We start from the raw sequence: 27,654 nt of genomic DNA on the forward strand, positions 1-27,654 counted from the left end.
ATAATAATATATATTATTATATATTATGTATTATATATTTCTATAATATATATATATTATATATTATATACATACATTTTATATCTATATAAAATGGGAAAAGACCACCTGGAGAACCTCCCCTGAGGTAAGTGGACATTTTTGTGGCCAGCATGTGAAAGAATGTAAAGCATTAATTGCACAAATCCTCTGTTTTCACTTGTACCTTTTCCCCTCTCCTGCTCCTATCAAATGTGCCTCACTGTCCAAATGCTCTCACTCAAACCAGACCCATGTGGTGTCTTTGTTGTTCTCTTGAGGAAAAAGAAAAGGGTTAAAAAAACCCAAAATCCTGCAAAAAGACATTCCCAGAATTTATGTTTTCCATTTAAACCCTCTGAGCCACCCAGCACAATTTTTGTGCAGGTGTGACTGTCTGAAATCAGGGAATCCTGTGCTGCATTCCCACCCAGCCATCCCAAAAAGCTGCCAGGTTTTCCAAAACTGGGGCTGAAGGAGTTTGTGCCCTCTCAGCTGGCAGCACCTGCTGATTTTATCCTGTGCCTTTCCTGACACACCAAACAAACTGCCCAGCTCTTGCTGAGGTGGCTCCATACCCCCCTGTGGGATGAAGGTTCCCGAATCACAGCCTTGCTCTGCCTTCTCCGAGGGTCTGCACATCCCTGGCTGCCGTGGGGACCTTGGGAAATCAGTTCTGAGCTTTTCCTTCGAGGATAAACCGGTCCTTGGGTTGAAGGTTGTTGCTTCTCTCTCCAGTGCCTTGGGTTTGCTCCAGCCTCTGCGATGGAATGAGCATTTCTGCCCCTCCCTGCAGATCCCTGCAGCACACACAGCACAAACAGCTCTGGATTCCTGGATTCCTGGCTGGCTCCAGCTCAGGACACGATGCTGAGCCTTGCAGAACTCTTTGGCCTGACGTGACCTGGTGTCCTCAGCTCTGTCTGTGCCGTGGCCTCCATCACTTCCAGCTGCAAAAGCCACTCCTTGGTGCTTCCTTCTGCCAAACATCCAGCACTTCCAGCTCTGGCTGCTGCTCCCGATGCAGCCACGGCTCAGTTTTTGTCTTTGGTGGTCAGTGAAATTGCACTGAAGTCTCTGGGTGAGGAAGGGTGAATGAAATTCAATTCTTTGGATCCAGCTCAACAGGTATTTTTATTTCTCCTTGCACCTGGTGAGCAGGAGATCTGCTGCTTGCAGGGCTGATTCATCTCCTCACCTGAGGAGGATCCAGTGACCTGCTTGGACAAGCTCCCCTGGGAGTTATAAATGCACCCCTGTGTTACACTGGCGTGGCAATAATGGGTAGCAGGGATTGGAAATAGGAGCAGGATTTGTCCCTGCAGGTCCCCTCCCCTTCCTGGGGCTCCTTCTGAGGCTGGGCTCATCCTGGCCTCCCTCCAGCAGGGAGTTGGGCAATGCTGGGGAGATGGATTAGGGGGGTGAGAGGTGGAACTTCACTGGAAACCTCGAGGTGATGAACAGCAGGTGATGCCACTGGTGCCAGAGCTGCAGAAAACCCCTGGGTGCCCGTGAACCACAGCAGGGTGACACAGCTCAGGGGATGGGAAAAGCTGATCTGGTTCCTCCTTGGACAGGATCCTGATTGAAACAAAGGGAGATGGATGTAACACCGAATCTTTGGGTTTTCACATCCAGCCAGCAGCCAGGTGTGCACCTGGGGCAGTGCCTGTGGCACTTTCTCCTGGCCTGGAACCCCATGGTTTGGGAGGATGTTTCTAATCCCCAGCCTGACTCACCCAGCTATTGGGGCCAGGGTGGGTCTGAGACACCACAGGGCAAAGCAGCAGCAATCCACATGAGCTGGTTCTTAACTGTGTGCTTCTTTTACACCTCTGAAAGCCATTGTGTGCCTTGGGTGCTGCCTGACAGCATTTCACCGGTGCAGACACGGCTGTGGTCACTGAGAACAACCTTTGCCACCAGAATTAAGGGATGAGCCATCCCACCCTGCTCCAGATGATCTTTAAGGCCCCCTCCAACCCAAACCATTCTTGGATTTTCTGATTCTTTTGTCTGATTGTGCAGTAGCCATCCAGAGATGACTGCCCAGGGTCTTTTTACAGAAACCCACCCTTTCATTCCCTCCTTTTTGAGGAGGCCCACGATGACCAAAGGCACACAAAGTTTGCAGCTGAATCTCCCAAGTTCATGCCAAAGACCTGAGAGAGCTGGAGCTCTTTCCAGCAGGTTTGTGGGCACTCAGCCCTTTCAGGCTCTGTTTAGTCATTATCAGGCACAAAGAATTCAAACACGAGAGTTGTTTTTTTCCTTTTCTGGGCATATCTGGGATGGAGCTTGCCAGAGCAAGTGCTGAGGTTGCTCATTTTTCTGGGGCTGAGTGCTGAGATTGCACAGGGTCAGAACAGAAACTGCAGCCTGCCATCCCCACGCCTCCAGCTCAAGGCCTGGGTTCCTGCTGGGTGGGATGGGATGACAGGGGACAGCATGGCCATCCCCAGATTGTGTTCTTTACAGCAAATACGTGAATTCCAATGAAGGACACGCTCTCAAAAGCACCAAAATGTCTCGAGGCAAAGCCTTGTGGTAGGAAGCGGTAATAAAGGAGAGCAGAAGTGGGGAGGAGAAAACTTGGACCAGAAGTGGAGAAAACTTGGAGCTGTCCTTCCAGTGCTGTTAGCAGCGAGTGCCCCTGGGCAGATGGTGGGCAGATAGGGGCTGCTGGGGCACAGACATTCCAGAGTGATTTCTGAGCCAGCTGAGCTCCTCCCATCATCACTTCACTCATCAAAGTGAGTATTTATAGCACAGGTTGGAGCAACGGGAGAAATCAAAGAGGAGCTCCCTAGAAAGATGCATAAATCACTCCAAGAGTTCAGCTCTGGGGCTCTGCATTTTTTGCTTTAATGAGAGTGAACAAAAACTCTGGGGCTATTATTAATATTTCTTAATATTATTTCAGCGATCTGCTTTTTTGCATTAAAACAATCCTTGAGGTATTTCCATAGAGTTCTCCCAGCTTTTAGAGCTACGCCTGCAAACTGCTAAGGACATGCTGTCCTACACCAGAGAAAACATTTTCTCCGGCACAGATCTGCTGAAAAACAATTCAGAAAATGTGTCCAGGCCGATGTTTGCTGCCCAAGCTGTCAGGAGACCTCCAACAAAGCGGAGCAGGAAAGCCAGGAAGGTGCTGTACCCAGCCCACGTGAGAAAATACTTGCCACGGCAGGAGAAAGATCCAGTCCAGCGGTGGCTGCTCCTCTGTGCTGGCATCATCCTCATCCAGGTGTTAACTGAGGCTCCTGAGCAGGAGACACTGGCTGGGGAGAAGCTGCTCTGTGCAGCAGCACCGCCAGGAGCCGATGGGGTGGCACAGAACTGCTCCAGAGAAGGCTCAGCTCTTGCAGGAATCATCTCAGCAGCTCGGGGAGCTCTCGGGAACTGCTCTGATGTGCCACCAGCAGCCCAGAGCTTCCCTCTTCCTCTGCTTCATCCCGGGCACGGCTCGGAGCTGCCTGCCAGGAGCTGCCCTGAGCATCACCAGAGCAGCCTTGGGGCTCCTGTGCCCCTCCGAGGGGACACTGCCACCCTGGATGGTGACACGGGGCTGGCAGAGGACACGAGAGGCGTCGATGAAAGCCCAGCAGCAAGAGCTGGGCAGTTTTTCCTGCTGATTTGTTTGTGACTGTGATTAGAGACTGGTTTCCGCTAGCTGCAACAAAAATCTGCAGGAATTAATTCTCCTCCTGGGCTGGGTTTGTGCTGTGCTGACCTACCTGGCACTTGTGCTGTAATTTAGTGTCAGTTCCCAGCAGCTAAAACAGCTCAGCTCTCAAAGTAACCTGAGAGAAAAGCTCCAGAGCGCCGGTCTCCCGCGGTAACACTGTAAGAATAAATTGCTGAGATCAGATTTTCACGGTGTGTTTTACAATTTAGATTTTAAAATGAAGGTTCTGTGGCCGTTCTGGGGAAATGAAACTGTCCAAGCAGCAGGGACAGTGGGGTGGGAGCCATGGCATGGCCTGGACATCAGCTGAGGAGAGGTCCATCAACCTGTGAGAGATGCTACGGCTCTGGTTGGGGAGATGGGGCAGCAGGTGAGCACAGCACTGGGATATCTTCTTGGGAGAACCCTGGGAGGTCCCTGAAACCATGGGACATGCTGAGGAAAAGGTTTGATGGAGGGGTGGGTGGACTAGAAATCACCATGGCCCTTCTCACACGGTTCCACCATTTATTTCTGTGTTGAAATAAATCAATCTGGGGCATGAAAGGTGGGATTGCCCCAGCTCCAGGGCACTGCAGGTGCGGGATTTTGGGGAGACTGATGGTGTGGGGGGGCTGCAAGGGCAGCTCAGGCTGGGGCAGCTGATTGTGAAGTTCTGTAAACTTCAGGAATTACAAATATTGTTGTAAATAGAACTTTTAACAACGGTGTTGGTGTCTCTGAGAGGCGATGGGGGAGACAAGGTCTTTCCCCAAGCACATGCAGAAGCATCAGGAGAGGGCAGCAGAGACAGGAGCTGAGCAGGACACACAGCCAGGAGGCACAGGGGGACCTGAAAGAACCCTGATGCATGGAACATGGGACATGGAAGGACACAGGGGACGAGAGTGCTCAGCCCTGGAACCCATGGGTGGCAGTCCTTGCTATAAATGAGTAGCAGATTTGATTAATAAAACAAGAAATTTATTCTATAATTAAAACACAATCATAAAAAGAAACCATCAGCAAAATCAGCTTGGTGCTGTGCTGGGTGAGCAGTGAGAAGGCTTTCCACAGCACTTCTCCATCATTCTTCACAAAATGCGACTGTCCCAGGGCGCTTTTTATATATTTTCAGGCTTTTTTGGGGGTCCTTTGGAATCCACTTCTTGCAGACAAATATTCATGCTGTTTTGGGTGTATATGTTGTAATTTTGTCGGGTTTCTTGGAAATCCACTTCTTGCAGACAGATATTTATGAGTGAATATCGTTATAATCTTATCAGACAAATATTTACATTGGCCTTGCTGCATATCACTATAATCTCCCCAAGGAAGGTTTCCTGGATATATGCCAGGATTCATGTCAGACAAGACTATAACTTTAGTATGAATTTATTCATGCTATGTATTGAAGCGTAAACTTCGAAGAATTTAAGATATTAGAAAAGCTATAAGGCCTTAATTAAAAATAATTTTTGTTAAATCTAATAAAAAAACCTAATCCTTGTTAAATTTAATAGAGAGGCACTATTAGAATTAGGAGCTAATCATTAACCGATAACTAATTGTCTGTCAACCTTATGTTTGTTCAGCTGGGCTTGTAATGAGAAAAGAGGAATCTTGTAAGGAACTTCAGGAACATAAGACAATCGCAAACCAGAAACATGAAACTGGAACATGGCCAGGGCTTCATTTGTCACTTTGTATTGAAAAGGCAGAAGGAATGAGGAAGAGATATATTCCTTCCTCCCTTAATGACCCCTCCCCATAACGCGACCACCGACTCATTTCAAGGAACAAACTGCGCATGCTTAATTGCTTTTTCTTAATTAGCATAGGAAGCGGGGAGGGTTATGAATATGTATTTGTATTCAATATCTGGGTAAATAAAAAGTCTGTAATCGCCTGTATTCGGGGGCTGTGAATTAAGGGGTGACCCTGCCCATCAGCCCAGCGCTGCCAATAAACACACACTCATTAACCCCAATCGGCTAAAGAGTCTTTATGGCTGGATATGATGCCAGATCAAATCCGTATTTTGGTAAATCAGTATCACAGTCCTGGTGGTTCAGCGGCACTCGGGGGACACGGAAGGACTCCGGCACACAGGGGAGGACACTGCCACACAGGGACACACGAGGGACACTGCCGCACAGGGACACACGGAGGGACACACGGAGGGACACTGCCACACAGGGACACACGGAGGGACACTGCCGCACAGGGACACACGGAGGGACACTGCCACACAGGGACACACGGGGGACACTGCCGCACAGGGACACACGGAGGGACACTGCCACACAGGGACACACGGGGGACACTGCCACACAGGGACACACGGAGGGACACACGGAGGGACACTGCCACACAGGGACACACGGAGGGACACTGCCACGGAGGGACACTGCCACACAGGGACACACGGAGGGACACTGCCACACAGGGACACACGAGGGACACTGCCACACAGGGACACTGCCGCACAGGGACACACGGAGGGACACTGCCACGGAGGGACACTGCCATACAGGGACACACGGAGGGACACTGCCACACAGGGACACACGAGGGACACTGCCACACAGGGACACTGCCGCACAGGGACACACGGAGGGACACTGCCACACAGGGACACACGGAGGGACACTGCCACACAGGGACACACGAGGGACACTGCCACGGAGGGACACTGCCACACAGGGACACACGGAGGGACACTGCCACACAGGGACACACGGAGGGACACTGCCGCACAGGGACACTGCCGCACAGTGACACACGGAGGGACACACGAGGGACACTGCCGCACAGGGACACACGGAGGGACACTGCCACACAGGGACACACGAGGGACGCTGCCGCACAGGGACACACGGAGGGACACACGGAGGGACACACGGAGGGACACTGCCGCACAGGGACACACGGAGGGACACACGGAGGGACACACGAGGGACACTGCCACACAGTGACACACGGAGGGACACTGCCACACAGGGACACACGAGGGACACTGCCGCACAGGGACACACGGAGGGACACTGCCGCACAGGGACACACGAGGGACACTGCCGCACAGGGACACACGGAGGGACACTGCCGCACAGGGACACACGAGGGACACTGCCGCACAGGGACACACGGAGGGACACACGAGGGACGCTGCCGCACAGTGACACACGGAGGGACGCTGCCGCACAGGGACACACGAGGGACACTGCCGCACAGGGACACTGCCGCACAGGGACACACGGAGGGACACTGCCACACAGGGACACACGAGGGACGCTGCCGCACAGGCACAGCCGCTGTCCCGGGCCGCAGGGCACGCTCGGGTGCCCGCCCCGCTCTCCCGTTACCGCAGCGCCCCCTCCCGGCGGCCCCGGCCCGGCGCGGCCGCTTTAAGAGCGCGGGGCCCGCGCCCGCCCCCGCCCGCCCGCCCGCCGGAAGGGGCCGCGATCCGCGCCGCCACCGCCCGGCCTGCCTCAGGTAAGCTCCGGGGCCGCCCCGCCCTGCCCGGCTCCTTCCCTGCTCCCAGCCCCGGCTCCCAGCCCGGCTCCCCGCGGGACGGAGCGGGGACAGCGCGGCCGCTGCGCTCGGAGCGCGGGGCCGCCCCCGGGGCGCCGCTCGAACCCCGCGGAGCTCCGGCTGTGCTGAGGGTATCGCGGAGCGGGGGCTCGCTGGGTGCCCGGGGGGCTCGCTGGGTGTCCCCGGGGCTCGCTGGGTGCCCGGGGCGGTGTCTCCCTCTCTCTCTCTCCCCGTGGAGCCCCCGAAGCTCCGGGAGCGCTGCCCGGGAGCGCTCGGGGCCGGGACGTGCCCGGGAGCCCCTCACGGTAAAAGCGAGTGCCGAGGCTTTGTTCGGCCTCCCCGCCCCTCCCGGGGTGCTGGAGGGGTGCGGGTCCCCCTGCCCCGCTCCGGCCATCCCCGGGCCAGGTGGGAGCGAAGCCCCGCTGGAGTTTGTTGGGCTCCGTTCGGGCTCTGCTTCTTCCTCGCAGCTTTGAGAGCTGGGCGCTTGTGCTGCCTCATGGCTCGTTTGCCTGGGGTTGTTCCCATTGTGAGAAAAAGAGATTTCCATTTTTCTTTTCCTTAAGCAGACCTCTGTGTGAAAGCTGATTTTATTGTAGCCTTTGTTGGTTTGTGCCACTGCTTGCTCGTTGTGTTTCCCCATCCTTTTTTTTTTTTGTGTTGGATGCAGTGTTCCTTTGGCTGCTCTGCCTTCTAATTACTCTTTAATGGAGAGGTAACCTGGGGAAAAGATAAAATATAAGAATCTGGGACTGTTTTGTGTCAGCTTCTCTAACTGAAATGCTGTAAGCCAAAGGGGAAAGAAAAGAAAAAGTGATCAAGTGGAGCTCAGGGCACTTTGCTTTGTTGGAGGCAGAGAGGAAAAACTTATGAGAGAATGACTGAGATTTTGTTTCACTTTACTTCTCCTCTTTTGAGGCTGAAAGATAAACAAGCATTTTGAAATGCTTTGGTTTAAAATGCCGAGCTCTTCATTTTCTCTTCAGCTGACTCCATTAAAAAAAAAAAAAATCTTTTAAAAAAAATGTAGAAGCAGTTCTGCAGTTGTGGAGCCAGCAGCAGTGGTGTGTGTGGGCAGAGAGGCCTTGCTGCTCTTCCATCAGCCGTTCCTGCCTTGTCTCTGTGGACTATAAAATTAGAAAGGCTCCGATGTCCATTCAGTCTGATGTCTGGGTAATGTGGGCTGTGGAAATCAAGAGGAGCTCTCTGTGAATTAGCTGCTGTGCTGCTCGTGGCTTGCTCAGCCTGTGGGTTCTGGCCTCTGGTGTATAATTAGGAAAGTAATTGTATTTTAAGAAGCCTTAAATCTATTATCCAGGTGTGTGCTTGTCCCCTGGGCAGGTATCAGGTGGTGTGAGCTTCCTTTTGCTGTGAGTAAAGGATCTGTGTCCTTCTGATGATCGCAGGCTGCAGTCTGAGATTTGCAGCATCTTAGAGCCACCGAGTCTGAGTTGGAAAGGATCATTGAAACTCTTCTAGTCCAACCCTCCTGCAGTGAGTAGGAATTTGTTCAACTGTCCCAGGTTGTTCCACGTCCCATCCAACCTGGCCTTGGACAGTTCCAGGGGTGGGGCAGCCACAGCTTCTCTGAGCAACCTCTGCCAGAGCCTCACCACTCTCATTTCACAAAACCCACTTCCTCATATCTAATTTACATCTCCCCTCTTTTAGTTTGGAAGCTTTACCCCTTGTCCCACTTAAAATCTGAAACTTCCAAGAGTGAGACCTGAGGCTTCCTGTGCTTTTCCTCCTCTGGAAATGGCCCAGATCATCATCTCCTCTTCCCCCGGAGCTGTCTCCTTGCCTTCCCTAGGAGTTCTTGTTGTTCCAATTCCAGTCAGTGTCCAGGAAGGCTTTTATTTGTCGCACCTTTCCTGAGTTTGCTTTATGTTCACGCTGAGAAGCCTGGCCATGGAGAGCACAGGTCTGTGGTGAGGGGTGGAGAGCCAAGAACAACTCCTCTGGCTGTAATTGAAAACTGTCAGCTTTGCAGTGAAGGAAGATGTTCAAAGCATGTGGCTTGGGGTAGCTCCTCGGGTAACGTGGAGTGGAGAATTGGATCTTCAGTTCTAAAGAGAGTCAAAACATCCAAATCCTGAGGAGTTCTGTTGGCTGGAGCCCAAAGGTGAGATGGCAGTAGGACTCTAGACAGCTTTCCTTCAGAGGTGCTGCTTGGTGCTGTCCTTGTGCAACGTCTGCTGCTCTGGAGATGTCCTGAAGTGACTTGGAGCAGCTGAAGTATCCAAGTCATGGTGTCTTGGACAACTCTGCTTCTTGCAGGTTTCTTGCACTTCCTTCCCTTCAAGGTGGCTGTTTCCTGGGGAAGGGTGGGTGCAGTGGGGGTTTGTGCCCTGGAGGGACCCGCTGTGGGTTTTTGGGTGAGGAGCAGCCGCGGGTTTTTGGGTGAGGAGCAGTCGGGTTTTTGGGTGAGGAGCAGTCGGGTTTTTGGGTGAGGAGCAGCCGCGGGTTTTTGGGTGAGGAGCAGCCGTGGGTTTTTGGGTGACAGACCCATGAGGAGAGCAGTGTGCCCACCCAGGTGTCAGGTGTATTAGGAAAGTCTCGGCTGGGCTGAGGCAGCACGGGGCAGGTGGGGGCATGTGAGAAGCCTTGGGCATCCAGGAGGAGATTGGAATTTGGGAGAGAGGCAGTTCTAGCAAGAAGCAAACGCTCACTGGAGCAGTAAACAGCACAGAACAGCTGCTTCTGCCCAGCCTGGGTGAACTTTGGGCAGTTCCTTGATGAGCTTGTGGGTAAAATTCACTGTTTCATTCCTCAGCATGCTGCCATCCTCCTGGGCTGATCTATCTGCTGGTGTTTGCCAGACGTGGCCTTAAACTGCTCTTAAACTGCAGCTGTTTTTGCAGGTTCCCAGTTACTGCACAGTTGTTCTTACTGTGTTTATTTTAGTGGTTATAAACTGATTTTTAAAAAGGACTTGGAACTTGATCTGGAAAGTCTCCTTTTTCTTCTTCTTTCATGATTTGGTTGAGAAGCTGCACCAGAGGAGCCAGCAGCTGAGCCCTTCACTGTTACCCCCCTCTCTTTATACTTTGAATTTTCTGAGCTGTGGTTTTCCAGGAATTTGGGGGGCAGTTGTCCTGTACCTTGATGTTAGTAGTGGACATCAATTTGGGGGTGGGGGTGAATGAGGTGTCTGCTCTTAATCTGGTAAAATCAGGAATTTGGCTGGGGAGTAAAAAAGCTTGAAGGAGATTTTTCCTCATAACATTTTGTTTAGCCTGAATGTTTGCAGTCAGAGCTGTGCATTTCTTAAAGACACAGAAAGCACAAAGCTTTTCCAAGGCAGCTGTTTCAAGTTGCTGTGAGTTTCAGCGTGTCATCTGGAGCTAGAAGGTGCCACCATTCACCAAAAAAAGTTACTTTCCATGTGTAAAGTAGCTTTTGCAAGGATACAAATCACCCATTTATTAACTTTTATCTCTGCTCTTAGGATAAGTGTGTTGCCTGATCTTTGTTGCTTTCTGTTTGTTTCAGAAGAGTTACTTCTGCAAGTTGAACTGCACATAGGTGCTGGGAGTGGTGAAAAATCGCTTCACTTGGAATAATCCACAGCTTCGAGGAGCCAAGGGCTCAGTCCTCCAGATCCCCTTTGTTAGAGACAGGCTGGCTTTTCCCCCCTCCTCCCTCCTGTGTTCTGAGCTGAGCATTAAACAGTGATTTCTATGCAAGAATTTTAAGGAAAGTCTTTGAAAGCACTTGAATGTCCATCGAGGGGCAGCTGGGGAAGGGTTGCCTGGGAGATGCTGCTGGGAGCAGCTGAGGCAGGGTGTGACAGCATGGAAGGAAGTGAAGAAGGCAGGATGCTGCTCTGATCTTCCCTCCCTCCCTGCTGAGTGCAAGAGGGGTGGTCCTGCTTCTGGGAGCTCAGGGGATGCAAATGTGACCGTGTGTGTGTGAGCACAGGGCCCAGAGCTGCTCGTTCTGCTCACCACACTGCCCTGGAGAGCCAAACTGGGAGCACAACCTGGCAATCAGATGCTGAGCTTTGTCCTTCCCTCTGCAGTGCTGCATCCTCAGGGTTTTCACTGGGGAGAAAAAAGGTGTTGCTATCTGGGCATGTTGTAGCACAGGGAGGATGTAGGGCTCCTGCAGCATCTCCAGAAATTCAGGTAAAATTCTGTTTCATCACATTGAGTAATCTTAGGACAAAGCTGGCGTTCCAGGGATTTTTATTGCTAGTTCACTGCTTGTTCCTTACTCCTCTGCAGAGCTCTCACTGCACTGGTTGTTCCTGTCTTCTGGTGCATGTGTTGGGTTCCTGTGAGAATTGTGAGGAAATGCTGAAATACACATCCAGAATTTCAGAGAATATTCTGGTTTACACATAGAGATGATCGCTTTTTGCATGTTTGATGAATTGCCTTTCTGGATGCTGCTTAGCTTGTAGTTCTGAGCTTGTCCTTGCACTCTTTCAGTGCCTGCTTGAGTTGAGTTTTGCTTAAAAATGTGAGTGTTTTCAGGCTGTGGAGAATGCAAATAGGATGCTGCAGTGAGGTGTTGGCAAACTGTCCTGTCTGGAGTTGTGTGGGAGGAGAAATGGTTTCTTGGTTGTGTGACCCCAATGGGGAGAGGAGCAGCTGGGGTTTAACAAAGTGGTTAAAATTATATAGGCCCCCAAATCCTCCAGAGACTTCTCTCCTTTCCTAGAAGCTTCCTTTAACAAGCTGATTTCTCAGGCTGATTGCTTGCAGATGAGATCATGCAGTGTGTTTTGCAGGGAAAGAATCTGAACTTCGACTGGCGAGCCAGAAAGTTTTAACACGCGAGTCACATGCCCGGTGTCCTCATGGCACACACAAAACCCCAGAGACCGTGGCTGGGTGAGCTCAGGGTGGCTCTGTGCTCCAGCAGGAGCTTTCTGAGCACACAGAATACCCAGGGATGCTCTCAAGTGCTGGGGCCTGCTGCTTGGACAGCAATGGGAGATGATGGCAAGGAAGTATTTCATCTTTCCTGAGCTCTGTTTCTCTCTTCAGTGCGTGTGGGGTTGGGAGAAGCCCAAGCCAGGGAAGGCTCTCATCTGCCTTAATTCCACAGACGTTTTGCTGCTGGCTTCAGCAAAGGAATTTATGTAGAATTGATGGTGTTTTTTCTCTTAATGCATGAGAACATTCTGAACAGGAGAGATTTGATGGTAATGTTCTGCTGCAGAGGATCCCAGCAATCTCTGGTCTCGCTCTCAGAAGGGATGCTGGTTTCCATTTCTCTTCATGGCAACTGGGTTACTCTTCCAAAATAATCACAGCCATTGTTTGAGAATGTTGAAAATGAAGCAAAGCTGTTCTGAGGTGTTGTTGGGTGGTGTTCCCAGAACAGGGAGCTTTTGTTGCCAGTGGCTTTGGAGTACAACCTCTCCTCACAGGCAAGGTAGGAAGGCACCTTTCTGATGCCAGAGCCTCGTTGTGCCTAAAATCACTTCTTGCCAATCATGAAGGCATTAATTATGCAAAAATGGATTGGGGGTGGATGGAGTTTTAATTGGCTGTGGAAATAGGAGCCAGAGAGCCACTCAGTCCCAATCTCTCTTTAAAAAGTTAACAATGGAGTCAGACTGGGAGGGGAAAGTATCAAATCCCAAACTTTAAATCTATCAGTGTTTTATGCAGCTTGAAGACAGGAATGCATAAAGCAAGATGTGTTAAACCCTCTCACTACCCCACAGTCATGTTCTGCCATAGCCTCCTCTTGGTCAGTCCTGTGAGCTGTCTTTAAAACAAATCATTGAAAGTAGAATTTACAGATCAGCACAGGCTTGGCAGTTTGTTGGTTTTTTTTCCTGTCACCTAAGCATGTTTATTCCATGGGAGTTTGTCAGAAGCTTCATCCAACGTTTGATTTCACACAGGTGGAAAGTCAAGCACGTGAAAATGGAAAACTTCCCATGTAGGTTATCAAACTTCATTTGGCTTCTTTGAAAGTGTGTACTAATGCAAATACTACACATGCTAAATATCTATCTGCTTTTTATGTGGTATTGTTTAATTCTTTAGGTAAAGTACTCATGAGCACAAGTTGTTATGGTACCCTTCCTGGCTAATAGTCCCTTCTTTTGATGGAAGGGAGGGGTAGAACACTTGTTGCCCTGATGGATGGCACTGAGGTTGTATATTTTCTTGTAGCAGCTCAAACTATTTCACCCTTCACTCTGCTCCTGGATGGGATCCTGCTGAGTCTGTCCACCTGGAGCCTGGCTGATGGGCATCCCACACCTGGCAGGGTACATGTGGGAGGTGATGATCTGGACTCTGAAAAGTGCTGCCTAAACCTTGTTTTGTCCGTGAAGCTTTGAGTGTGGAGCTGTTAGAACTGCAGCCCACTCAGAGCTAATGCTTGCAGAATGCATGACCAAGGAATTAAACTGGGTGGAGTCATTCCAAAATTTGGATTTGGGGCCTGTCTTCTTCTAATGCAGCAGCTTTGGGTGTTTGCTTGGAAGTGCTCCCAGCATGGATGATGCTCTCCTGACCTGATCTGACTTTTCCTTCTTGGTGTTTGGGTGCTGTGCCCAGATTTGTCTGCAGAGCTCTGCAGTGCAGAGCTCCAGTATATAACGAACCTGAAACAAGTCAGGTCCTGTCAGGAGATGGCACAGGGATGATCAACTCCTGTGTGCCCTGGGGGAGGGAGGAGGGACAGACAAACAGAGTAAACAGTTGTGTTTCTTCCCCAGGACTGTCCTGTGTCCTCAGGCTGCCAGCTGCAGTTTGGAGGCCAGAGGAATAGGGCGGGGTATTTTCTTCCAACCAGATGAATTTGTGCTGTGAAAATGAGGATTTAGTTCAGTTTCTCTGGGAATAGCATTTAAGGTGTTAAAACGTCCCACCCATCAGTAACGAAGAGCTGCTCAAGAGCAAGCAAACACAGAGATGGAGCCTGCAGAGCACACTGCCTTTGCAGCTCTTCTTTTTGCTTGAAGAATGAGAGTCTGGCCATGTTTTTGTTGCATTTCTCATTTGGTCGTGGTGTCCATCATTTGTGTTACCCTCCCATGGAGAGCTAAACTAGCCAAGCATCAGGTTTTGTTGTCCATCTCAATTACTGTTATGTTATTTCACTTGTGCTTGTTTGTTTCTGCCTGTCAAAAGGTAAAAAATAAATAAATTAAATACTGTAGCAGAAATAACTGGTGTATCAGTATTCTCTGATTCTCTGATAGGAAGATGTCAGCCTATGATGAGTGCTTTTCACTGAGCTCAGCCTGTTTCTGCTGCTCCTGACAAGCTGTCATCTCTTCATGCTGGGTAATGTGATCTTCCAGGAATGTTTATCTTTCATTTCTGCATTTGTAGTGGAGCTGAGCTGGGGGTGCTGGGAATGTGCCTTCAGTGCCCTGCTGTTGTTTGGGCTGAGGTGCTGGCCCTGTGCTGCTGAAGGGAACAAATCAGAGCAGCAGAGCTGCCATACAGAGCTCCTCCACTTTGCCCTGAATGAGGCTCCCAGTGCTGTGAATTCATCCTGTGGACTTCTGTGTGTTATTTTTTTGTGTTTTTATGTGTACGTGTTTTTGCATTTCTCTGGATTGTGATGGATATTATTCTAATAACTTCACAAAGAGTCCTTCCTCTTCACATGGGTTTGGGACACCTCTTCACATGGGACACCTTCTGTTTGCATACTTAGCTAGCAGCAGTCTTGTATTTCTTTTATGTTTTGGGGCAACCTGGACGGGGCTTTACTCTGAGAAAATGAGCTTTGCTGGCCAGTGTCATGTGTGGATACCATGGCTGGACACCTGGAAGGAACAGCACCAGTTCCCCTGGTGACCATCAACCCTCTTTTATCTCAGTGCTAGCAGCTGCTTCCCCATCACCCTGCAGGCAGCACATCATGTAGACACTCTTCCTTCTTCCCCAGGACTGAACCCACCAGTATCAGTGTGGTTCAGTCTCTGCTACAGCAGTTTTTGGCCTTCTCCCAGCACTGGAAGGACACCAAATAGCAGCAATACTGTTGAGACCTCCCTAGAGTAAAGACTTATAGTGGGAAATGAATTTTCTAGTTGCTTCTAATGTCTTGAGAGCTATTGGCTGTCTGGCTTTTAACCTGTATTCTTGGATTATTGCAGGCTATTGTATTTGAATGCATGGCTGAAGTTAAATTGCTAAGAAGGAATCTCTTGTGGCGGGTGTTAATTTGTGCAAGGGCAGTGTGACGCAGTGTGCTGACCCTGTTTGAGACCCGTGCAGTACATCAAGGTTCAGATCCTGGCACTCCAGTATTCCAGGACAGAATTAGCCCTCACTGTGTCAGTGCTGACATCTCTGCTAACCAAACTTTTAATATTATCTCTCCAGACAAACTCAATGTGAGCCTGTCTTGTTGGCAATAATTACTCTGCCCCTTCTCATACCACAGAATGATGGAAGCACTGGTTGAAAGGATATCTGGAGGTCTCTGGCTTGACCTGCTTGAAGTGGGATTGTCTCCAGCATGTGAGTGATCAGCTCAGCCATGGCTTTGTCTGGCCAAGTTTTAAACACGTTGGGAGTGGAGCAGGGTATCACACCAGATCAGCTTTTGTTTGCTTTCGCTTGCAAGTTATACCTTGTGAACCACCTTGGAGAGTGAGTTATGCATTTAGATTGGGATGACCTCATCGTGCAGGTTTGGAAACGTTTAAGTGAGCTGTGGGAAATGTCCCAGTAGGGTTAATGCAATGTGTAATGGATCTGAATCCCTCTGTCTTTTCCGTGCTAACATGGGAAATGTGAGCAGGCCCTCGTGCTGTTTCTGCAGGAAAAGGCAGGGATCCTGTTAGGTGGTTTTCCCGTGTTTACATTGGGGAATTGCAGGTGAAACAGTGCCTGTAGGACATGTCCTGTTGCTGCAGTGAGCTCGTGGGTGTTTTCCCGTTGGAATTATGTTTGTCAGGAGGCACAGAATGAGCACCCCTGAGCATCCTTCACCCCGAGGCCGAGTGTGGGATGGATGCTGCCCAGACTGAGGCCACACAGTTGCCTTTTATCCACCCTCCTCAGCGCCTTGCCATGGGACTGAGAGGATTTTCCCCAGAGTCTGCTGCATTTATTTCAGAAGAACTCCCATGAGATGATTGTGTGCACATCTGTTACACACTCAGTTCCTGTGTGTTAAAGGGAGCAGAACTGCTATCTACAGCTGAGGAGCGAGCTTGCCTTCCAACATGCCACGAACTTCTGGACACAGTGGGTGTCCAGGGATGGCACGTAGTCAGGCCAGACCAGAGTCCTGCTGCTGTGGCTGGGCTGGGCTGGATTTATTCAGACAGAACTGGGGATTGCAACACCCCTGGTGCTTGCTCCAGCCAGGAAGCCTTGCTTGGAAGGGAAATGGCTGAGATGGAAAGAGCTGCTGAGGAGGTGGAAGCTTCCCTAGCCAAGGCCTCTTTGCTAGACTCAGCTCCGGATCCCTGGACTGTGCATCCCCTTGTGCAACAAGAATTATGTGAATGCTTCATGGGCATTGAAAAGGAGAGCTCCTGTGGTCTGGTCCTGATCTTGGCACTGGAGATTTGTGTTGTGCTCCTGTTAGAGTGCAAACCAGTCCTTGTGTAGGATGAATCTGCTGTTGTGGAGTGAGCAGCAACGTCCTTGGGTGGGTTACAAATTCTCACTTGCAGAGGGGCCCTTTGGTATCTTGCACATCTGAACTGCTCCTGCCTTTTGTTTCCATGCCAGAAAGGGCAGCCAAAAGAGCTGGGAGCATGGGCTTCTGCGTGCTTTGGTTATTTGAAGATGAGGGTCCTTGCTGAGGAATCACAGAAATGTGGGGATCACTGTTGTCAGCTGCTCTCCACGTGCTCACTGGTCCAAAGTGCAGAGGTCAGGTTTGGGGTTGTATGTCCAGAGGGTCCTGGAGCAGCAGCTGTAAAGGGCTTCAGGGGTGTCAGGGACAGGCTGACGTTGGCTGACAGCTCTTTTGTTACCTCCAGTTTTTCCATGCACCATTTATTTTTGCAGAGGTCTGTCTTTGTGTGCTGCAGGGGGAGGAGCTGCAGTGGCATTGCTGCCACAAGCTGAGCTCTGCCCATTCCATGGTTCACTTGGGTTGCTGGGAAAATCACATGGCTGGTGCTGAATCTCTCCCTTCCCTCGTGCTGCTCCTCCTTGATGAGGCTGACAGCCAGTGCTTATGGTTTGCTTTGCTTTTTCTGCTGTTGCTTTCCATGTGTCTGCAATAAAATCTCTGGTAAGGATGCTGATTAGTTTTTCTCTGAGATGGATGTGGAATCACTACTCAGACATCGGTCTCCTCAGATCCCTGCAGCTTGGAGTTTTGGGATGTGATATGCCAACACAGATTTATCTGGGAAACTTCAAGGAGAGAGGAAGAGATGTGGGGAAGTATCACTGTAAGAGAGACAGCAGGACTTTGTCCCCAGCAGCCCCAGGACTGGTGTAGCTCTGCTTGTCAGGACACCTTGCACCATCTCCTTGCTCCAAACTCCTGACAGGGATGATGGGCAGAAAGAGCTGCCTGCTGCCGTGGAGGGGAGGAACATGTGAAGGATAATACTCAGGATGTTAGATACTACCTAGTGCTTCAAGAAGAGAGGCCAGCTTTGAAAGAGATCATGTGCCTGCTGAATATACCAACTGCTTCCAGGGATTATGGGTCAAAATCCCAAAGCAGAGGTTTTCTGGCTTGTGGGAACTCAGCCCTTCCTTGATGTGGGAGTGATCCTCATCTGCAGCAGGACACCGGAGGGCTTTTGGCTCAACATGCAGACAAGAGAAAGGCTGGAGATGTCCTGCTTGGGCTGGTCCCGGTATCCAGGGACAGGGAGGGATGTCTGTTTGCAGATAATGGTTTTCTCTGCCCCTTTCTCGTGGTTGCATCAGCGACGATGGCCAGGGAGAGTGTTTACAAGCGCGTCCTTGCCGAGCACTGCTCCGTGCCAGCAGCTCAGTCCTCGTGGATGACGTGTTCTCTGGGCCTTTGTCATTGCAGCAAATGGAGCTGGGCTGAGCTCACTGCCCTGCTTCTGACCTGGGGTTGCCCCTCTTCACCCTCAGCTTTGAGGCAGCCCATGGTGGGCACCCTGTTGTGTAAGCAGAGGGTAAATGGGAGGCTGCTCCTGTGTGGATCTTTCCTGGTAACATTAAAGCTCTGAAAGAGGTTTTTGGAGCTGGGGAGGAGTTGTTGTTGTCAACCATTCTGACACCTGGGAGTGGGAGGTGTGGTGGCAAGGGGGTGCTGAGGCCTCTGCTCCCATGTCCCAGCAGGATGGAGCTTTGCTAAGCCCAGAAACAGGGAGCAGGCACAGCTGCAGAGCTTTATCTGCTTGGGACACGAGGATGTGTCTGTCCCATGGCTGGGCCAGAGGTTGTCCTGGTGATTTGGGAAATCTGGTACTTGCCCTCTTGAGGAGTCTGATCATCTCCCTTCAGAGCAGGAAGAGCTTCCTTGGCACGGGGTGGGGTGAATGTGGTGGAAGGAAAGTGTTCCCCTTGCAGCCCTTGTTTTGCACCCCTTGGGAAGGGTGTGTCCCATGTCAGGTATCTGTAATATCACCACATGCTCTGTCTTGTCAGCTCTGAGCCTTCTGTTACCCTGCAGAGCAGCTTTAGTCAGTACCTGATCTGTGGCGATGGTTTGTCAGTATTTCTTGGAAGATGTCACATCTCAAACATGCCCTCTTCATCATACCAAACTCTGCCCCACTTTCCTCTTTTCCCAGGTTTATGGCTGGAAGTGGATTTCTTTGCAGTGGAGAGATGATTCCAGCAGAGCTGGGCTGAGCAGATGTTTCATGGGGTAGTGGGAGTGAACACACTCACACTGGGTAAAGACAGGACAGGGCTGCAGGGTGTAAACAGAGCACTTTTACAACAGGCTTCTGTGTTCCATCAAAAGTTCCTGGAAAGGTGAAGGCAGGAGCTGGCTTTCACCACCTCTTACTGAAAGAATAAAAAGCTTTAACATAGTGCAGGTCCAGCCTCCGTAGTGGGGCTGTTCTGTGCTCCTCAGCTGTGTCTGTGTCTAGCCCAAGGCCACGCAGGTGTGACCTTGGTGCTCACAGGATTCCCTTCCTGGGATAAGGTCCTGCCATAGCTGGGCTGGGTGGGAGGCAAGGAGTATAAGGCCCATGGAGCAGAGCCCCTGGGGAGGGATAGGAGGTTTTGTGGACCTGTTGTGCTGCTGCTGCAGGAGAGACCTGGTAGAGGAAGCTCTTGGGTGCTGTTTCATGATGCTCCTTATTCTTGCTTGGATGTGTGTTCCCATATCACTGTTGGTAACTGGGGACGTTGTCTGGTGCAGCTCTCCTGACATCTCCACAGTGGGATTTTGTCACTTTTCCTCTGCAGGAGCCTTGTGCTGGCTACAGAGGAGCGATCTCCTCAAGTGCTTAAGGCCATCAGTCTGTCTTGAGCTGTTTGTGCAGTTGCCTTCACCCCAGTGTTAACATAATCACAAATGTTCACTCATTTATTTCTCCCAGTGCCACCTGTCTGGGGGTGGCTTGGGGTCAGCAAAAGGCAACTTCCCCATCACAATGTGATCAGCTCACCAGTTCATCACCCACAAATTCCTAATTCCTGCTTTGCTGCTCAGCGTAGCAGGTTATTTTTAAGCACTGGGAGGAAAAATAAAACAACTGGAAACCCTTTCAAGTCATTATTTTGTGTTTTGTGAGTTCACCTTTGGAATGCATTTAGGATACTTCTTGGATTCACGTTATCATATCAAACCCAACGAATTTGGACTACATTAGGATAAACAATCTTTTGTGTCTAAATTTGTATGTGGAATTTAGTATGTGCTAATGGGTCTTCATCTGTTAATTGGCCAGATGTTTTCCAAGGCCAAACAGAATCTGTTGGAGAAACAATCACGATGCCAGCTCTGGCCTGAGCTGGGTCCTGCTCCCTCACTCTTTAGGAACCTGCTTGTGCTGAGGAAAGCTGTCCTGTGCACAACCAAAACAGGGTCTGTTGATGTTATTCCTGGTCCTTTGAGAAGATGACTTAGTGGTCACATGTGCTGCTATGAGGTCATTAGGAAGTCTCTCAAATACCCAATCTGAGAAGCAGTGATGCTATTGCAGAAGTATGCTCCCTCTGCGATGTGAGACGCAAAACTCTCCCAAGTACTTGAGTTTGCAATAGCTCTGAGTGGGATCTGTTATTGTGCATATTTGGGCTCATTCCAGTACAAAAAAAAAAAAAAAAATTTAAAAAAAAGACTGTTTTCTGCTTTGCTTTATCCCTCGATTGATTAGTGGATGTGTACTGTGGGATCAAGTTACATCTCAGAGGGCATCCAGCAGAGAGCCTTTTTCTGTGCTGAGCTGCTCAAGTGAGTCTGACTGCAAGGTCAGCAGTTTTCCAGCAGTGTTTTGTGCCTCCACAGCAATGTCCTTCCCCAGGGAAAGGGGCTCCTCAGATCTGTTTGTGAGTTGAGCCATTGCTCTTCCCAGCACCACAGGGAAATCGGGAGCTTTTTCTAGACCCTTGATGTTGTTTGTGTGATATGCATCTGCTTTGATGCTTTTATTGATGCTACTCCTGAACTCCCTGTTCCTGGATGTCCAGCATTTCCTGCTGCCACAATCTGCTCCGTGTCTTGCAAATGGAATTGTTTGGTCCCAGTTTGCCCCAGGGGCCTGTATCCAGCTTGGCTCCCATGTACCATTATGTTCTCAGGGCAGGCATCCTTGTTTTGGGAGGAGAGTGCCTTGGGAAGGGCATTATCAGAATGAGTAACACCCTTTTGGAGCAGGCAGAAAGGGATCTGCTGTCTTCCCACATCCACCCTACTGGTGCTCGTGTCCCAACCATCTGTGAGCCTTAGGGACTATCCCATCCCTCTGGGCTGATTAGTTCACTGATGCCTGGAGGAATTACCATGGGGGAAGAAAGAAAATTATTTTCTGTTCTCAGACCAGAGGTGGGATGGGGCAGGGAGGAAAATGGGAGTGAGGTGGCATCTGACTGCATGTTGCAGCTCCCAGCTGTATTTTCCAGTTAGTAGTGGCACAGTGTGCTTTGTGTCTGCTTCCTTTTTTCCTTTGGGATACACAAAACACAGGTGCTGGGGTGGAAGGGCTTTGCAAGGGCTGTGCAGCCCAGGAGCAGTTTTGTAGTCCCTGTTCTGGGTTTGGGTCCTGCTGCTGTCCTGCTTGTCCTGTCACCATGGAGCCACCTGCTCATGACATTCCCACTGCCACCCTTGGTAATTACCTTCCCTGAAACGTCACAGCCTGGTTTGAGCTCTTTATTTTCCCTCAGTTTCTGTGTTTTTAGAGAAAAGGCGCTGAGTGTGAAGGGCTGTTCTCAGGCATTGGTGACCTCCACTCCTGTGGGGCCCTGACCTGAGGGCAGCAATGGGGTGAGCTGTTGTGATGAACATGCAGGAGAACCCTGGGCTCTCCTTCTCCCAGGAAAACCTTTGGAAGCAGAAATCCAAATGTCTAACAAGTGCCTGGTTATAATAACAATAATATAATATTCTGCTATAATAATTCTGTTGGCTAGACTTGCTAATAAATGACTAACTCTGTTTCTTTCTGCCTTTCCTCATGGACGGCCCAGGCTGGGGAAGGATGAGGATGAGGAGTGGAGCTGTTCCTGCCGGGGAAGGATGAGGATGAGGAGTGGAGCTGTTCCTGCTGGGGAAGGATGAGGATGAGGAGTGGAGCTGTTCCTGCTGGGGAAGGATGAGGATGAGGAGTGGAGCTGTTCCTGCCGGGGAAGGATGAGGATGAGGAGTGGAGCTGTTCCTGCCGGGGAAGGATGAGGATGAGGAGTGGAGCTGTTCCTGCTGGGGAAGGATGAGGATGAGGAGTGGAGCTGTTCCTGCTGGGGAAGGATGAGGATGAGGAGTGGAGCTGTGCCTGCTGGGGAAGGATGAGGATGAGGAGTGGAGCTGTTCCTGCTGGGGAAGGATGAGGATGAGGAGTGGAGCTGTTCCTGCCGGGATGCTGCGTTAAAGCAGAAGGTGCAGGCTGGCTCTGCGGTGCCTGGCCTGCCCCTGGGACTACACAGGCCCTGCTTCCTGAGCAGGAGAGCTGCTTTATGTTGTGGTTTTACTAAATGAATTCAAAGCTTGGCCTTCCTCCAGGCAAATTCTGGGCCAGGTGCCAGCGGAGCAGCCCCCAGGGAGAGCACTGGAGCAAGGAGGGGCCAACAGCAGGGAAGAGCAGAGGAATCCAAGAAGGCAGATTTGCCTAGAAAACAGCTCTGTTTCCATCTGCTGGGTCAGGAGTTGCTATAGGAACCGGGATGATAGAGGCAGGGCCATCTCCTGGGCCTGTCTGTGTGTGCGGAGGGAGGGAGGAGGGAGGAGTTACTCAAGTTTGAACATATCATGTGTGTGCTGGTGGAAAGTTGCAAGGAATGTCGAAACTACAGCCTGGCTCAACCTGTGGAGTTCCAAAGAGACGGAGCAGCAGTTCCCCGTGCTCGGCAGGCCCTGGTAGAGGCAGGTAGGGTCCTTCCAGCTTAACCTGCCCCTCAGTTTGGTGTCAGCTCTCCCCGTGGTTTCTGTCCTTGGATAAAGCTTGCTGGGAGCTGTGGAGGGGGTTTGGGGAGGTGAAGGCTTTTTTTGCCTAGGCAGGGAGAGGGTGACTCGGTGTCCCCTTCCCGCAGCTCTGGGAGGGCTCAGGGATGCGGGATGTCCCTCAGGGATGCGGGATGTCCCTCAGGGATGCGGGATGTCCCTCAGGGATGTGTGCCTGGACACCTCTGGGGCATGTGGGGTGCTCTGGGGGCACAGCCTGGTGCTGGCTGGGGGCTCTGGGCAGGAGGGCTGGAGCTCTGAGGAGCTGCTGAGATGTTCCAGGGCTGAGGTTGGGACAGATGTGCAGAAAACAGAGCTGGCAGCGAGTTCTTGTGCTCAGTGGGAATGTTGGGGGAATGCTCTCCCGTCCCCTGAGCCCCAGCAGCTCCTGCCCCACACGGGGCCTGTGGGTTCCTGTGCTCTCACCTCTTCTCCTGAGGACAGACCCTGCCCTCTCCTGAAGCACCTACTGCAGTTTTAGTCACTGTTAAACTTTTTCAGGCTCTAAAACATCGGAGTGTGAATGTGCAGGAAGGTGCTCCTGAGAATCCTCGTTGTTAGGGTTAACCGTGGGGCTCTCTGGTAGCAGCCCCTCCAGATAAGAATCTTATTTATTTCCCCAGTAAACCCATTTTTTTCAGGTGCTGAGAACTTTCCAAAATAGCTGTAGTTCCACCAAGAGCCTTCCAGGGTCACTCACTGCTCCACAGGTATTTCTTTGGCTGAAATTTCATCTGTTCTTTTTGTGTCACAGAGGATAATCTCTTTTTAATAAAAAAAAAAAAAAAAAAAAAAAAGTGGGTAGTGTTGTTTCTCTTTTCGAGAAGCTGCACAATAAGCTGCTGAAAACTGAAATGTGATCTCTATCCACAGAGGCAGAGCTTGCCAAACTGGCTGGGATCACAGCCCACCTACTCAGGCACCCATCTTATCACAGGCACAGGGGAGCCCCAGAGCCCGAGTGCAGCCAGCTGTGGAATAACCTGCCCGTGCAGGAGAGAACCCTCTGGTCACATTAGTTCCTGGTTTGTTTATGCCTGGCTAGAGGAAAATTTATCTCCAGTGTGCTCTCTTTCACTCTGTTAATGGAATTGCAGATGTTCTTATTATGGAGATCTACTTCCAATATTTTATTGAATTACTCCCACATTGCTCTGTGGCAATATGTCCCAGAGGCTCAATGCACATGGTATGCTGTGGAATTTCATTTCCTCAGTTTAAATTTGTTGTTTTTTAATTTCTGTTCATTTTGAATATGGAAAAGAGGTAAATGGGGTCCTTTTTTTTTTGGTTTAGGCATCATTGTTTTACATGTTTCTTTTTTCCCCTTCTCGTCTCTCCTGTTTCTCTTCCCTTTGCCTCAAACGATACCATGATTTTCCTACTGCTACCTGCCTTGTGTGTAATTGCTAAATCTTATTACAACTCTGTGGGCTACTGTTCTTTGTTGTCTTGAGAAAATTTAATCAGAATTGGTCATTCTGCCTTGCCCAAGCTGTGAAATGCTGCTCGAGCTTTTTTTCCTGTGTTCTTGGTTTTTCCATTGTTTATAAGCAGAAGATTTGATTTGATTGCTTGAAATACATTGTGGCAAGCAAAGATCTTCTCTGAGCTGTCTCTAGTCATGGTAGGTATTTTGCTGGAATGTTTAATTAATGGCAACTTAATCTCTGCACATGGGAAGTTAAATTTTATCTTGCAGAGCTGTACTAGTAAATAGTAAACCCAGTGGAACATGGTTGGACCTGCCTGGAAATCCTCACTGGGGTCTCCAGGCTTGGCGCTGTGTTTCAGGTGATGTGTGAGTGTTGCCACTCACTGCTCCCATCTTCTGCCAGGCACTTCATAAATTAAACTTTAAAACCACTTTGGGTCGTAAACAAAGTTTGCTCAAGCCAAATGCAGCAGCTGTGTGTACCCAGACTTGGCTGCCTTGGCTGGAGGTTGTGCTCAGCCTCTGGAGAAATGGTACCCACTGAGGTCACAGCCTGTATTGTCCCCTCTGGCTCCTGGGGTGCTGGGGAGCCCTTCCCACCCACTGCATTTTGGTGTTTGGAGTTATTGCAGTCTGTGGAATGTACTGAAAGGACCATAAGTTATGCCTCTTTCTGATATTGGAAAAGCTTCTTCAAATCTGGTACCTTCCTGTGGCTGTAGGGCATGGCTCTTCATTTTTATTAATATTTTTTGGTGCCACTAGAGCAGAGCCCATAGTGCTCCTCAAGCAAAGGGTGTGGGGGCTCTTTGCCAGCCACAGGTGCTCTGAGTTTTATTTTTACAAATATGAAGAGAAATAGCAATTCATACATTACTTAAATGCAGTGTAAATAATTACATAAAATGTAGCTTTTTGATAATATCCGCATTTGTGGTGGTTTGAGGGAGACTAGATGGGCAGCTCAATTAGTAGAGGTTCCAAAATGCTGTTTCTGGCTTTTGATTTTCACTGAACCATCTCTTGGAGTTTGGCTTCTACCCTTGCAGAAATCAGCAGTTCTCAGGTACTACGTGCAGCCCTATGCAATGGATTTGCTTCTCTTCTGGTTTTGTAAAGCACTTGCCCCAGTAATCATGTTTTGGCTTTTAAATAGGCTCAACCATGAGCAATTTGCAAAACAAAGGTTGTAGATAAGGACCTGTTACTTATTTTTGAAGGGAGGCAGTTGATAAGGAAAGCTCAAGACAACTGAAAAAGCAGAGCAAATGTATCACGGGGCAGTGAGAAATATTTTAATATCTGTAAAACAAAATAAATTTAATCAGCGGTGCTTATGTTGTTGGGAAAGTTTAAACCCAACTGATTGCTGATAACAATGCAGAGAAGTAAAACATTTCTTTCCCATTTTTGTGGGGAAGCTGGATGATATTCTCTCAGAATACCTCCCGTTGCACTGGTGACCAGGGAGGGTGTTAAACCCAAGATAACATTTCAAAGTCTTTTGAAACTTGAGCAACACTGGAACCTGTTTGTTTAAAACAATTTGGCAAAGCAGCTTTCTGAATCCTGGCTGCCAATTTGTAATAAAGCTGGGAAGACCAAAGGAGATCCAAAAGTTTGGGAAAACATAAATGTAGCAGTGTTTTAAAATGGAGAAGGGAGCAGGTAACCAGCGGGCAGTGGAGACCAACCTCTGTCACATTAAAGAAGGAGCATGGCTCTGATGGAAAGCAGATCATGTAAAAAAAAAAAATCCTTAAATTGTGTGTTTAATAAGATTGCTGCACTGGTTGCCAAAGTAGCTTTATTGACATTGTATACCTGGGATCCTGAGGGATGCAACCCTGCTGTCGACCAAAGGCTGCTGCTCCCAGGAGGCAGGACAGGCTTTGCTTTGGGGGTGAGGCTGTGTCTGGATTGATCCCTGGCACGTCCTTCTTGCTTTCCTGCATGCCTCAGCACGGCTGGTGGGCTCTGAGCTGAGAAACACCCACCTGAGCAGTTATGTGGGCTCTGATCCACATCCCCACCCCTGCCCTCGCCCTGGGCCAGGGTGGCAGAGTCTCCCTGCTGCTCTCAGCACCGTGTTGGACGAGCTGATTTAGAAAGTGCCACCTGATACCCCTCAAAAATAGTCACCAGTGGGAATGTGATCCCTGCACTCCGTAGGCAGAGGCTGGGGAGCTGTGTTCCTGCCATGCTCTGACATCAGCATGGGACAAACTCAGTTATTCCCCAGTTTCCCTGTGGGAGTCATGGCAAAATCTGACTAGAGCTGTCCCACTGCATGGAGGGAGCCTCTGTCTCACCAGGGAGAAAATATCAGTTAAATTAATACTGAATCTTGGCTTCCCAAGGGAGTCAGGGTGGTTTAGCTGGGACAAGAGGAGGCTCTGGAATATCCAAGAGCAGGTTATCAAGGAGGTGCATAGCAGGAGGATTGACAGTGATTGTCAGATGAGATAACAGGGGTTTCTGCCTTGGGATAGAGGGATAAAGTTTTCCTTCTTCAGACAGCTGAGCAGTGGGAGAGATTGTCCAGAGAGGTGAGGGGAGCCTCCATCCTTGGGGGCTTTTAAGACACAGCTGGACAGAGCCCTGTGCAGGCTGCTCTGAAACTGGTGCTAACCCTGCTTGGAGTAGGAGCTGGGATTAGATGCTCTCCTGGGGATCTCCTCCAGCCCAAATAATTCTGTGACTCAGCAACCTGATCTCCTTCTGAGTGCAAGTTTGAGCACAGTTAAGTAAAAGGTTATGTTGGAGCCCCCTGAGAACAGGGAGGGAGGAAGGTGGTTTAGATTGAGTGCTCTTAATACCCCATCTGTCATCTCTGTGGTTAACATGTCATGGGGATGGTTGCTATGTGAGACTTTGCAGTGGGAGATTGTAGGTCTTGAGAGAACTATTGCTGACTTTTAGTTGATATATTTTAAGGATTGTTAAAAGAAAAAAGCTGGAGAGAGATGCCAGTGTTTAGGAACAGTGAAAATGTCAGTGTGCTGAGTGGTGTTTGGGCCTGAGAGGGTGGGAAGGAAGCTCTGGGAAGGGACAGAAGGGACACTGCTGCTTGTGCAGGGAGAAGGGAGGTACTTGGAACTGCTGCTTTGTGCACAATCTTGTTTTTCTGCCACTTCTGTCCTACAGAAACAGCGGCTCTGGAGCCTGGAGTTGGGAACTGGAGCCTCTGCAGCTGAGGGGATGTGTATTTTGGAGGGTGTGCTGGAGGCTCCCCTGCCCCTGCTGCTGGGAATGGCCATGTCCTAGCAGGGTCCTGGCAGGTCTGGCTGGGTTGTGGAAATGCTTCCAGGTTCCTCAGTTGAGATGAGAACAGAGTTCCCCTGCCCTGGATTGGTGGGGAGGCTTTGGTTTTGGTTTAGCTGAGCTAAAACCAGTGAATTTGCATTTCCTTATCTTTGGCTTTGTCTTTCTAATGGTTTCTAATTTTGGCCATGGATGGATGGATTGAATTACATTTAATGCATGTTCATTTATCCCC

General features: G+C 50.0%; 1 protein-coding gene across 9 annotated transcripts in view; it reads left to right on the plus strand.

Annotated features, from left to right (window-relative positions):
• The first annotated feature begins 7,082 nt into the window (after positions 1-7,082).
• The window catches only part of LOC111936918 (discoidin domain-containing receptor 2-like), a 47,471-nt gene continuing 26,899 nt past the window's right edge, over positions 7,083-27,654 (plus strand). For 2 of the 9 annotated variants that reach the window (XM_086858723.1, XM_086858713.1), the window contains exon 1: positions 7,083-7,183. The gene's annotated coding sequence lies outside the window, so the exon portion shown is untranslated. Of the gene's footprint in view, positions 7,184-22,085; positions 22,647-23,361; positions 23,431-24,277; positions 24,348-27,654 lie in introns of those variants that run through there. The other 7 variants (XM_086858720.1, XM_086858718.1, XM_086858717.1 and 4 more) reach the window with 7 other exon arrangements.

This window comes from Cyanistes caeruleus, chromosome 20 (genome assembly GCF_971803275.1).
Source record: "Cyanistes caeruleus chromosome 20, bCyaCae1.hap1.1, whole genome shotgun sequence".
NCBI lineage: Eukaryota > Metazoa > Chordata > Aves > Passeriformes > Paridae > Cyanistes > Cyanistes caeruleus.